This window comes from Fukomys damarensis, unplaced genomic scaffold (genome assembly GCF_012274545.1).
Source record: "Fukomys damarensis isolate Sample0158 unplaced genomic scaffold, DMR_v1.0_HiC HiC_scaffold_6, whole genome shotgun sequence".
Classification (NCBI taxonomy): domain Eukaryota; kingdom Metazoa; phylum Chordata; class Mammalia; order Rodentia; family Bathyergidae; genus Fukomys; species Fukomys damarensis.
Genome location: NW_022900918.1, coordinates 34496107 through 34509441, shown reverse-complemented (window position 1 = coordinate 34509441; position 13335 = coordinate 34496107). Strand labels below are relative to the sequence as shown.

The window sequence follows — 13335 nt, the reverse complement described above, 5'->3', positions numbered from 1 at the left end:
GCCGGGACAGAGCTGGCACCGGCCTTGTCCTCCGGGCTCCAGGGCCTGGGTCAACCCCCGGGCCGAAGCGCGGGTTTCAGGGAGGGCCGAGGCCTCCCCCACAACCAGCATCTGCAGATGTGTTTGCTCAGTGGCCCTCGTTTTATTCATACGACTGGTTGAGCAGCTGTCATTAGGGTGGTCACCCAGCCAGCAAAGCTGCGTCCTGCCAGAGCAGCTCCATTTTGTCATTGAACCTTTAAGGGCCCATTGCACCTGGCCTGGCTGGCATCCCCCAGGACCCTGACCTAGGGATGATCTCCCTGACCCCAGGGCTCCTCTTTCAGGATGTGGTGGTAACTCTGAACGCGGATCCTAAGTTCCTGAGATACTGTATGACTACATTTTCAGATTCAGGCTCCGTTTTCCAAGGCCATATTATTAAGGATGTGTGAACGTGCACACACGATCGAGCTTCCAAAGCTTTCAGTCTTCCTCTTGTGTTTGTGTGTCATCTCCTAGGCCCGGATTTCCTTGGCGGTGAAATGAGAGTTAAGGAGCAGTGAGTTCTGCGTCTGTGGTTAGTGGAGAAGAGCCCTTACAGGGGGGTCAAAATTAACAGGTGGCTATTGTTTTAAAATTTCCGAATCCCTATTTTCGTTGCTGCAGCTGTGACTTGTTACCTGGGAAGGAGACAGTGGGCGGTGCAGGTATCTCTGAAGCAGGTGCCCAGAAAGAGAGGCATTTTACATCCAAAGATGAATAAAAATCATGGCTTCTTAGGCCCCCACAGCCATTAATGTCCTAACTGGCTGCTTTTCGTTCAGTGTTCAGTGTTGGCGATTTCTTTCTTCTGTAGTGTGTTTTACCCAGCCATTGCTAAAACCAGAGTGGAGGGGGAAAGTCAGACTTTGGAGGAAAAACTAAAAAGTGAATAGGCCTATTGAATTCTCTTATGTGCTCATAGACTGCTCGGTCCATATGTTTGTGGAGAACAAGGGCCGTCACTGCAAAGAACTGTCCTGAAACCTCTCTAAAAGTCGAGGAGAAAGCATTCTTGTGACATGGTGGCGATAGACTTCCAACTTCGGATGTGACTTTAAAGGTATTTAATAGAGGAAAAAATGCACTTTTAAAAGAAAAATATTCATATTAGTAACATTATCTTGCAGTAAAGTGAGTTGGAAGTTTCAGTCGCATTTTCTTCTCCTTTGGACACGCAGTTCTCTGATATGTGCGCTGATTGCTTCTTTTCTCTGCCCTCAATACATTGTGAATGTGCACTCATACTCGTGTGCACACAGATATACGTGTGTTTTCCCAGTGATACTGAGATTACGTCAGAATTTTTATGGCTGTCAGGTTATCCTTGGGGAAAAGAGCCCCAGATGGACTTGAAGTTTGTGGAGAAAAGTTCACATGCACATGGACATATCCTAGTGAAGGCCAGGAGCTGGGTGCTTAGTGAGTAAAGAGCCCAAAGTCTGCGAATCTGTCAGGAAAGACAAATAATGTAAACAAGAACAAACACAGGGAGGTGGCCTATCTTCTAGTGTGGGTTTGGAAACTCTGATTTTGTACTTAAAGAAATTATAGCCAGGGATTTAGTTCAGTGGTTCTGCTGCCTGCCTTGCAAGTGTAAGGTCTCATGTTCAATCTCCAGTACAAAAACAAAAAAGAAAATAAATGAAATTACGACTTATACCCCCAAAATGGTATCAACATTTTAGAGCTTAGCTGTCACATTTTTTTTTAATTTACAAAGAATAGTTTTTTGGCTCAAGATATATGGTTCTTATCTATCTCAAGAACTGCCCAAAAAGCTTTAAATTTTCAGAACTTTCATGTGCAAAACTTAACTTTGGTGGTTATTTTTGAATTTTAAAATAAAATGGTTAAAGATTATAGAAGGGTGGATAAAAGAAAATAAACATTCATAGTTCTAACAAACTTAACAAAATGACTGTGATATCTGTCTGCTTCCTGTAGTTTATAAAGAGCAGAACTTTAGCTGTAGTCATGATGCTGTATAAGTTTTATACTGGTTGTTCCCTTTAATATTTATCATAAACATTTAAAAATATTTTATATAGTTTTTCTTAGAATTTATAAAACACTATGTAACACTTATGCTTAAAGAGAATATACTTTTACTTCTTTAACTCATGCTTAAAGAAATTCACTATTCCTAGTGAATATAACCTCACATACCTAGCCATACCTCTATCATTGGACATTTATGATTCCTAATATTTCATCACTAAAAACAATGTCCTGATAGATTGTTACAGTACAGTGATTTATTTCTATTTTTTTCCTGAAAGTTTCATACCAATTATATTTCTGAGAAGAAATACCTAAGTTGAATATATACATATAAATTATATATATGCCTATATGTTTTATATATATATGTATATATACACACACACACACTTGCTCATGTGTATCTTCAGATTTTCTTCCTAAACACTTCAGATTGTAATTTAGAATAAGTTGTTTAATATGCTTTCAAAGTAAATATGCCATTTTAAAAAAGTATTTATAAATCACCTTCCCTCTTTTATGAGAATAAAAATATAAAGTAATAACTTGGACCTAGGACGTTTGTGCTATATAAAAATTACAACTTTAATGGGTTCTTCTGAAAACCAAATAATAAAATGCACCTCCTACAGTAAAACCAAGGTAGAAATGCTAATAGAAAAAATCGAAAGTTGGAAAAAAGTGCATGCCAGATCTTTTAGGAAAGATGGCTGTTGAGTTCAGTTTAATTTTGCTTTTGCTTTCCAATTCAGATGTCAAATGAATGATCAAAAACCTCCATACAGGAAAAAAATCTGTATCCATAGGAACTGGAAGAGAAGGAGCCCCTTTTCCCTAGTAGGCAGAATCTAAGGTGTTTCTGTCCAGTTCGGTGGAGACTGAGCTGGACTGATGGGCAAAACTTAAGTTTCTGTTTGCAATTCCCTTCCTAACAGTGGAAGAATGATCCTGGGAGGACCCCTTATTGTGAGGCCTTGGGAACAGGGTGTTGGTAAGAGAGATGCTCGCTTTTCAAAGCAATTTCTCTGTGAGGTCCAAAGGCAAGTGCAGCTAGACCAAAGGAAGTATGCTCAAAGGAGAGATACTGACACCAAGGTCCAGGGATGGAGGCCCGAACAAGGTGGAGCAACTCAAGGAGAATTAGAAGCACGAAAGGCCAGAACCCTACAGCCAGAGGAGACTGTTTATGAGGAGATGAAGATTATGCACAGGAAGGAGATGAAAGGAAGACTTTGTCTGTTGAAGGGATGGTATGTGTGGAAGACAGCCAGCAGGGACACACGAACACGTGCTCTTCCTGACTGAGAGAGCAGAGCATGGAACACAGCCCAGTCGTAAAGTGAAATAAGACCATTTTCCCCCCATAGATAAAAAATACGGATCGAAATAGGTTATCATGTGCCAAGAAAAATAAATAAAATTTAGACAACATTGAGATACAGCCTGGTGAACACATGAATTTGAGGACAATAAAAAGAAAAATTATTCATCAGAGTTTGGATCAAGTTTCTCAAAATGTTACCTGTCCACAATGGGACAATTTAGGTCGACTTTTACCATCTTTTCCAAAATTGTCAACAGGTAGTTACATCATTTCCTGAAAATGTGTGGTCTTAAAAATATCACGAGATGATTCTTTTATGGTAATAATATGGGTCAAAATGAAATGTATACATACTAGGCCGGTGCTACCAAGAGCAACAAAAAAAGATGAGCTTGAAATATGTGACTATCAGAAAAACAGTTCAAAAATAAGAAAAAGAGGACTTTAATAAAAGTTGGTATCTTTAATAAAGTAACAATTACAAGCTTCCTATAAATACTAATTCTAGCATCATGGTAATGTGTATAGTGAAAAGCATTCTTGTGATAATTTGGGGGCCTGGGAAGACATGGCCCATAGATCTGGTATCCTCAAAAAGGATTCTGTATCCCCAAAGGGCATTTAGAGTAAGCATTTCAAATAAAGAAATAAAGAAAACAATGAAATGTAACTTCGTTGCTATATTTTTTCAGAGGAACAAAATACAAGAGTAAAGTTTAAAAATTAAAAACACAAATGCAGTAGACCCTCGAGTTACAATCAGCCTGACATATAAACAACTTGGGTCAGGACTGGAATTTTAGTTTTAACTTAGGAACAAAGTCTTGAGTTACTACCCAAATGCAGACTGATTGTGCTTCCAGATGGTCTCAGAAATAGATTTAGCCCTTAAATGGTTGTGGGGGGAACATTACAAAATCCTTCCTGTGTGGGGTTGAGAAATTCTAGCCAATGCCTCTTTAAGGATACTGAGATCTACTTGTGCCTGTATACAGGAGAGAGACTTTGAAGGCTTTGTAGAGAAGCCTGAACCTTCAATTGACCAACTTGAGTTACAGCCAGCCCTCATGAATAAATTGAGTTTGTAAGTCAAGGGTCTACTGTAAGTACAATGTAGAACAGCTCTGGATTTGATAGAAGAAAGCTACTATCTACAGCATTCTAACCTGTCAAGGTTATTAAACTGCAGATATGTATAGAAAGAATTAGAACTCCAAGAAATCAGAACTATGAAAAAATGAAAAGGAGGTTAGTGAAGGAAGGTGTTAGAGAAACGGGTAATTAGACTATCGTAATGCAAATGAAAGAAGGGGTGGGTGGAGATGGATCAGTGGGAAGCCATAAGAGAAGGAAAGGGAGCAGGAGGTTAAAAATAAGTTCAGGTCTCCAGCCTGAGGAGGAGTAGTGGGTAGCTTCGTTAGTATTTAATTATATCAAGATAAACCAATGATGGGCTGGGGATTTAGCTCAGTGGTTTGGTGGCCTGCCTTGCAAGTGCAAGGACCTGCGTTCAATCCCCGGTACCCCCCCCCAAAAAAAAGATAAAACAGTGAATTATTCAGTTCATAGTATCTGTGTGTTAAATACTTCATTTTCTCTCATCATTCTTTTTTTTATTATAAAATCTACATATCAATTTCACATATCACTTCTGGAGCAGAAGAAGGATTTTTTTTTAAAGAATTACTGAACATTTTTGAAAAGGACAAATTATGGAAGACTGTCAGATAAGATACAAATTTGTGTTAGACAAGATATAAATCATTGATATATTAAAATTCAATTGAATATGAGTTGTAAAGCTTTCCTGAAGATAAAAAAAAACAATAAACCTAGATAATGTAAAAATGGAATCTCTCAAGCATGGAAACTTGTTAATTATTCATTCCAAGGACCAAACACAAAGATTAAAATATATGTTGTAAATAAGAGATTAAATTCCTGAAAATAGAATTTGATGCCCCTAGGAAGAGCTTCGCTTAAATTATCCTCTTCCTTTCTCTTAGTGTAAAATATGTCAATATTTTAGAGAGAAAAATAATTTTAACTCTGGGAATCCTCAAAAATAATTTTTTATTTTTATCAGTAAAAACTCAGTATGACTTTGAAATCTGCTGGTTGAATTAGGAAGTTTTGTTTTAATTTCTTCACTGAAAGATGTCAAGTAGCTATTTTAAAGGTATATTCTAGATTGGAAAATTAGACCAGAAATCAACAAGAAAACTTATTCATCTTTTATGAGACAAAATAATTCCTATATATAAACACATTGACGTTATTTAATCTTTGAGAACATCTAAAGATCTCCAAGGAAAACTTAAGAATATATATAATTATTAATCAAAATTTTTCTCAGATTTGTTTTACCTTTTTTTATTTACTAGACTCATATTTTTCCCAAACAATAAGCCTTGATTGTGAGCAGAAAAACTCTTATTAAATGCCCTCTTGATAGTCTAAACTAGTGATAACCCAGATGTCTTGTAGAAACATGATTTTCCGTACTTTTGGAGACTTCAATCTCCTACAGGTGAGGTGAAGGACGCATCCATCACCTATAGTCAGCTTAGCTGCTGTAACAAATGCCATAGACTGGGTGGCTTAAACAACAGGCATTGGTTTCTTAAAGTTCTGGAGATTGGGAAGGTCAAGGTCAAACTGTTTTCTACTTCCTAATGAGAGTTTCTTTCTTGTCTTCAGATGGATGCCACCTTGCTATAGTCTCACATAACCAAGAGAGGTTTCTTTTTCTAAGGGCAGTAATCTTACTAAAGAGGGCCCAGCCCTCATGAACTAACTACCTACCAAAGGCCGTATCTCCAAATACCATAAAATCAGACCTAAGGATTGTAATTATGATTTATGGACAATTCAGTCTATAGCTTTGAGAATGTTTATAAACTGCCCTAGATGAATCAGATGTTGGGTAATTTTTAGAAATCACTATTTTAAACCATTGACAGTCTATCCAGTTTTTTTGGATTCATATTACAAAATGAATCAATCTCAAAAACTTTAAAGATCTCATTTTGATTTTCCTAAGTGCTGTATTTAAATAGCATAGAAAGTCTTGGAAGCCACAATTTTAAGCAATCCACTTTCTTAGTCTACCCTTTGAAGATTCACACTATGAAATTAAATAACCACAGTAAAAACAGCTAACTTGGGCTATGGAAATAGCTAAACAGTAGAGCACTTGTCTAAAATGCACGAGGCCCTGGATTGCAATCCCCAGCACCACAAATACTTTAAAAATCTTTAAAAAATGTTTTTTTTCATACTATTTAAATGACAGTAGCAGCTCCTCAAATGAAATACCCATTACTGGACAATTGACAGCGACAATCTTTGAAGTTTATGACACTTCGTAAGAGCAGAGACTCCCCTGAAATTAGAAAACTTTGTACAAAACCACACCGTAATCCTGCAGTGATCTTTTAACCTTGTTATTCTTTCCTTAAAATGTCCCTATATCTTCATTGTACCCAGAATAACTCAAAAAATTAGAAGTTTATATCCTTTCTAGTCATGGAAGAGAATGACAAGGGCTTATTAAAAGGGTTGACTGAGTTTTTAGAGGCTAACGGAAGCTGCTTAGCCTCCATCTGCAATCTGGTGACCTGGATTTGTAATCAGCGAGGATTTGTAATCGCTATTTGTAATAGCGAAACTCACAGGAGCCTCGAGGAACATGACAGCTTCCAGAGCCTGGAGGAAGGAGGCGCTGCTGGGCATTGAGTATAAGGCTGCAGTTGGGTGGAGGATTTAGCTCAGTGGCCACATCTGCCTCTCAAGCTCAAGGTCCTGAGTTCCATCCCCGGTACAAAAAATAAGTTGCAGTTATGGAAGAGAATGCGATCTGCAGGTCTGTCGTGGCTATTGTTAACCACACGGTGCACCTAACTGTTCTGGAGATACGTGTCATGGTAAATCTCACCACTGTATTTTAAAGTGTAGCGATTTAAGTAACACAGATACAACCGCATTTCCTCTCTTCCTGCCAAACTGTTTTGGTTTTGGCCGTTGGGTGTCATGAAGAAAGAATATTGAGGCATTATAGTTCATCCTGAATTCTTTTGCTGGACACATTTTTTTTTTCAATACTGGGAATTAAACTCAGGGACTCTGCACTGAGCTACATCTGTAGCCCTTTTTATATTTTATTTTGAGACAGCATTTCTCTGAGTTTCCCAGACTAGGCTAGAAATATCAGTTCTCCTGCCTCAGCCTCCCAGAGTGCTAGAATTACAGTCATGAACTACTGTGATGGGGGCTCAGACTCAGTAATTTCTAAAGGTCAGGTAAAATTCAGTTTGTAAAATTAAAAAAAAAATAAGTAGAACAAACCTTGGGGAAGTCATCACATTATTTTAGGATATTGTAGACAAAAAGCATATTGATTTTCTTTGAGATTTAGTAATTAGAAATAGTGTACAAAGCAGGGATCATTTTCCTGTTTCTAATATGTATGTTGAGGAAAGACAAGAAAAAAAAAAGAAGTCTTGTTTTGGGTGATGGTGTTTGGAAATGTTTGGCTTCTTCCGTACGATCAATACAGGGCACCAAGTAATCCAAATAAGCCAAAAAATCCAAATAAGGGAACATTCTAACTTCCAGCCGGTTAGATATGCCAAATGAGAGTTCATGTTCCCTAAAATCAAAGAATGCATTCTAGGAACAACAGAGGTTAAGAGTAGGAAAAACGTATTGAGAGAAAGATAGCTTCTGTCTACCAGACACAAGGGGAATGGGAAAGTGGGTTGCCTGCCCACCTGGCTTTTCAACGGTGTTTTATAGGGCAAAGCCACGAGGTGGGGTTGGGTACAAAGTGGGACAAACTACAGTCAAGTAAGAAGACCCAGTGGAAAATCACAAGGTACACCTGAGATGGTTCAAGCCTGTGTCCAATCAATAAGATTATAAGTACAGTCACCAAGGTAATATTGATTAAATGGGGTCAGATGAGGAAAACAAGTCAGGAAGCAAGCTTATATAGAAAAAAAAATAGAATAAGGAATTTCTGGCAAGGAAATGGGCTAGGGAGATTGGTACCTATTTAAAATATCAGTCATTGCTGTTCATCTCTAGGGGATGTAGGGAAGTATAGTATCTTATCTCTTTGTATAATGTTCACCAGTGAATGTGCCTCAATTTTTTTTTATTTTTATTTATTTATTTTTTTTCGTACCAGGGATTGAACTCGGGTCCTTGCACTTGCAAGGCAGGCCACCGAACCGCTGAGCTAAATCCCCGGCCTGCCTCAATTGTTTTTTATGCTGAGAGCTCAGTCTTGTCCTTATACTAATTTCTAACTAACTTAGCTGTTTGCAATATGGTCACCATGTTGGATGGGCTGATGGGCCTCCTGGAGCTGAATAGCCACCTACAGTGCTGTTTCTGCAGCAGTACATCCTGATGTCATGAGAGTGAAAACAGAGTCAGAGATGAATGAACTTTCAGAGCAGGGAAAGGGGAGGAAGAAGAGGGGGGAACAAGAGAACCAGCAAAACCAAATCGAGTATTCACGTTGATAGAAAATCGGATTGAACATCAACCACAGTGATCCTGTACTACTGAGAAACACCTGCAGCCTCCCCTCTGCAGACACACATTGTTGCCCTGACCCTCGGGGTTTGAAATTTCCAGGATGTGTGGGTTCTCTTGCTAAGGTGATGCTCTCTCCAGTGTCCCTGGGGGAAGGCGAGGCTCCAGGCTGTGATTCAGACAGAAGATAACCCAGCTGCCTGTCTTCCCTCCAAGTGAGTCCAGATGAAAGGCACCCAGTGCCTCGAAGTTCCTGAGCCAAGGATCCTCCGGGCTTGGGGGGACGCTGTCTGGAGAGGGTCTGGTGTCTCAGCGTTTCAGATCTAGTGGCAGCCATGCTCTCATCGAATTTCACCTTTTGGGCATGGGCGAGGCAGGAAGGGAAGACGCCATCTCTCTTCTCTGAGAAAGATGGTTCTGTTCCTAAAGCTCTGGAAGGGTCTGAGAAGGAGGAGATATCTCTTCAAGGGGAGATATCACAGTGGCCAACCTCAGAGAGACCTGGCTCCTAGTGGCTCATCACACACTGGCTGTGTGACCCCAACAAGGCATTCACCTCAGTTGCATCACAAAAGGAATGCCAGGGACACCTACCTCCTCAGCCTGCTTAGAAGTAGATGAAATGATAATAAACCCTCCCGCAAGTGTTAGGGATAAATGACTTAAGCTTCAACTTTAAAAATACTTTCTATTTAAAAAAATACTTTCTTCAACTTATCTTTACATGAAAAGTATCATCATTGCCCAATATTTGAAACAGATAAAGGGTCTTCGCATTAAAAAGTGAAAAATCAAATCCTTCCTTCCCTCTACTTTAGTTCTTCCAGCAAAACAGACTACTGGGCTTCTAAATTCGCTTCCAGTTTCTCTGGGAAAACATTTGATTTTATTTCAAAGTTTGTTTTTAGCACTTTTCCTTAAGTATGTTTGACGATTAAATAAGGCAACAATCAAGTAGCTACTAAAGGGGTGGCACTGGGGTTGGTGAATTCTAGTGTGGGGAAGTGCGGGTTCCCCGTGAGAGACTGGAGGCTGTAGGGTGTGGCCTCGTGGAGAGAGGGAGGGTGCTGTCACTGGTGCCCATGACCCATGACGGGAGACAGGCTGATCTGGGCTTTCAGCCAGGGAGACACAGCAAAAGGACCTTCGTTAGGGCAGAGGAAGGGGAGCGAGCAAAGAGCCAAGGATTAATAGTGCCCAGGGCTGGAGGAAGGTCCATAAGTAGAGAGGGCAGAGGAATGCTGAGGAATAGGAAATGAGACAGAAATTTAAACTGTGGCGTAAAACTTAGCACACTGTCTTAATTTATTCTGCATGAGAAGGAATTTGATGAACAAAACAGAAAGCCTAACTTTACAGAAACAGTGTTACTGAGGCAGCATCAGGAACAAGTGTCCCCTTTTGTCTTCAGGGATGTATCATGACATGCTGAGGTGTGGCAAGAGATGTAAATATGTGTGTAGGAAAAGAACAGGAAAGGCTGGTTTGTGGCTTGGGTTCTGTGGCCATCAAAAAAAAAAAAAAACAGAGGGAGAAAGGGATACCCTTGAAATAATTAAGATTGGAATGCTCAAATCGACAAATTGAAAACATCAGATTCAATTATCTCTCAGCATATGGGGTGACACTTTTCTCAGTTACGCGTTCACTACCTGAAACCTAATCTAGAAAGATAAGCTTGTGTTTACTTTGCCAGGCCTGGTACACACACGGATGTGATGGAGCTTGGGAGACGAGAAAGGCAAGAAGAGGTGTGGACGTTTGAAGGTGGTATTTATTTACAGTTAGGATTTGGTGTGCATGAATATTTATTGACAGAGAAAGATGTTCACAAGATACTGCTGGGTGGCAAAAAAGCTGGTGACAGAATAATAAGGAAGTGGCCATTTAAAAAATAAATACACACTTGGAAAAATGTGCATGGAAAATAAAATCCTAAAAGAGAAAGAATTCACACCCAGTGGAGAGAAAACACACCAGCTAAAGAAAATCCACAAGGAGAGAGGGACCATATCTGGCCCTGACTTTTGTCTGCAGCCCCTTGTCCAGAAGCTAACACACCGAATGTGCTCAACAAACTCTTGACAAAAATGATTCTTGTAAAGTAGCATACCCCAATGGCTTTCATTGCTGTCTGTCATTTTGCTTATATTTTATTTTCTATTTTTCCTATAACAAATCTGAATTGTTTGTTTTAATAAAAATAAAATAAAAATTGGAGTATTTTCTCCTAATTTAAGATAGAGATGTTTGAGTTCTAGGAAGGAACTAGACAGGGAGCCATTGCTACAGGAGTCTCTTTTCCCTGATAGCAGAAAGGCATGCTGGGAGTTAGTTGATAGCAGAGAGGTATGCGGGGAGTTAGCTGTTCCTGTTCCTTGCTCTGGAAGGCCAGACAGAGCCAGCAGAAAGCTGTAAGCTATGAAAGAACCACAAGATGGGGGTTGAAGAGTAAATGCGTCATGGTAGGCTCTGTCCTTTAATTAACCAGTACTCTATCTTTAAATTGAGCATGTTCTCTGTCCTTTCAGGAACATGGTGCATTCAGAAATCGTAGGAGGGAAGAGACCAGGTACATTTTGTTCAATGCTAAATCTGTGTCACCTACCAATGGCTGGGGTTCTTTTTAAATGAATGGAGTCATGTAGCATAAAGGAGAGGACACTTCCTATTAGTGATGGTGATTACCCTTCCAAGGACATAAAAGTTAGGAGTGAGCAGTTAGAGGGACATTACTAAACATTTTTCTTTTCTGAATATTTTTCTCAAATTTTGACAGAGAGAGTAATGGGATAAAAACCCATGTGGTGTGTGTGTGTATTGAATAGGATAGTAGATAGATACTTTCATTTGAATTTATAAAGATTCCTAAATGTGTGCACATAAATGATCAAAAGGGTGGTTATTGGTGACATATTGACAGTTGTAATGACAATGACTAAAACTAAGTCAACTGCTTTTTTCTTTATTGGGCATTTTTAGAATAATATTGTCCCTCTCTCTCCCTCTCTCCCGCCCCGCTCCTCTCTTTGGTACTAGGGATCAAACTTAGGACCTTGAGCTTATGAGGCAGGCGCAGGACCAGTGAGTTACATCACCAGCCTTAAATCTTGTTTGTTATAACAAACAAAGCACACACAGACAAAACTTGTTCATAAATTGAATTAGGGAACTAGGAATGACTGATGTGGGATTGGGAATAGACAAAGAGGACACAGCTGGAATAAAGGATTTGCAGTAGCTGAGAAAAGTTGGAGAATGGTGGTATATTTGGCAGATGTGAGTGGAGCAAGTAGGTGTGGCTGTGAAAGGAAGTTCAGGTAAAATCGGTGATTTTCAATGTCCTGGGCGTGTAAGATTAAGTAAAGAAGGCACTTTTTAAGATCCAAGAATGCCTTTCTCGTTCTCTGCTATACATTGAGCACGTACTACAGTGCTTAAAACCACAGTGGATGTACATGTTCGCAGCATGAATGGATGAATGAGAAACAAGATAAGTTGAGATTTTCTGAGTTGCAGCATAGAGTACACCAGATTGTTAGAAAATTCATTGTTTTAAAATATGAATTATATCATTCTATAAACCTGGGTAATCATCCCATTTACTTTTGCCTTCTTCAATTTCCTTTATCGATGCTTTATAGTTTACATTCACATAGATTTTTAACCTCCTGTGTTACCCTTATTCATAGGCTTTTTACTATTTTGTAGCTCTAGTAAATGAGATTTGTTTATAAAAAAAGTCATCTGTTACCAGCATATAGAGATGCTATTAACGATTGTCTGTTGATTTTGCCACATGCAACTTTCCTGAATTTGTGAGCTACTTCTTCAGCAGTTTTAGAGTTTTCTATTTTGCAGATCATGTCACCCACGAACAGGGACAATTTAAATTCCTCCTCTCCAATTTGGATGCCCGTCATTTGTTTTTCTCACCTAATTTCCCCGTCCATCAAGGACTTCCACTGCATTGTCGAACATCAGCATAGAGAGAGGACTTCCCTGTCTTGCTCCAGATCTTAGAGGACAAACTTTTACCTTTTTCCAATTGAATGTGACATCTGTCAGTTGTGAGTTTGTCATAGGTGATCTTTCTTATATTGAGGCACAGTTCTTCTACATCGAATTTGTTGAGAGTTTTTGTTATGAAGGCAATTTTGGCAGGTGTTTTTGTTTCTGCATCAATTGAAACAATCATGTGGGAAGTTGATTTTTACACAAAAAAAGAATTTATTTAAAAGGCAGCCCAAGGGCTGGGGATGTAGCTTAGTAGTAGAGATATTGCCTAATGTGTGTTTAGCCCTTGGTTCAATAGTCAGGACCACAGAAGAATGTTTGTTTTTGTTTTTGTTTTAATAAAATGTGGATTTTTGGAGTACTACTCAGTCATAAAGAAGGAGAAACTAGAGACATTTATAGCTAAGTGGATGCACAGTGAGGCC

The 13335-nt window shown here is 39.1% G+C and overlaps 1 protein-coding gene across 2 annotated transcripts in view; it reads left to right on the top strand.

Moving 5' to 3' along the window:
- Positions 1-989: 989 nt before the first annotated feature.
- Nalcn (sodium leak channel, non-selective) overlaps positions 990-13335 on the top strand; it is a 320341-nt gene continuing 307995 nt past the window's right edge. For both annotated transcript variants that reach the window (XM_010604620.3, XM_010604618.3), the window contains exon 1: positions 990-1084. The gene's annotated coding sequence lies outside the window, so the exon portion shown is untranslated. The remainder of the gene's footprint in view (positions 1085-13335) is intronic.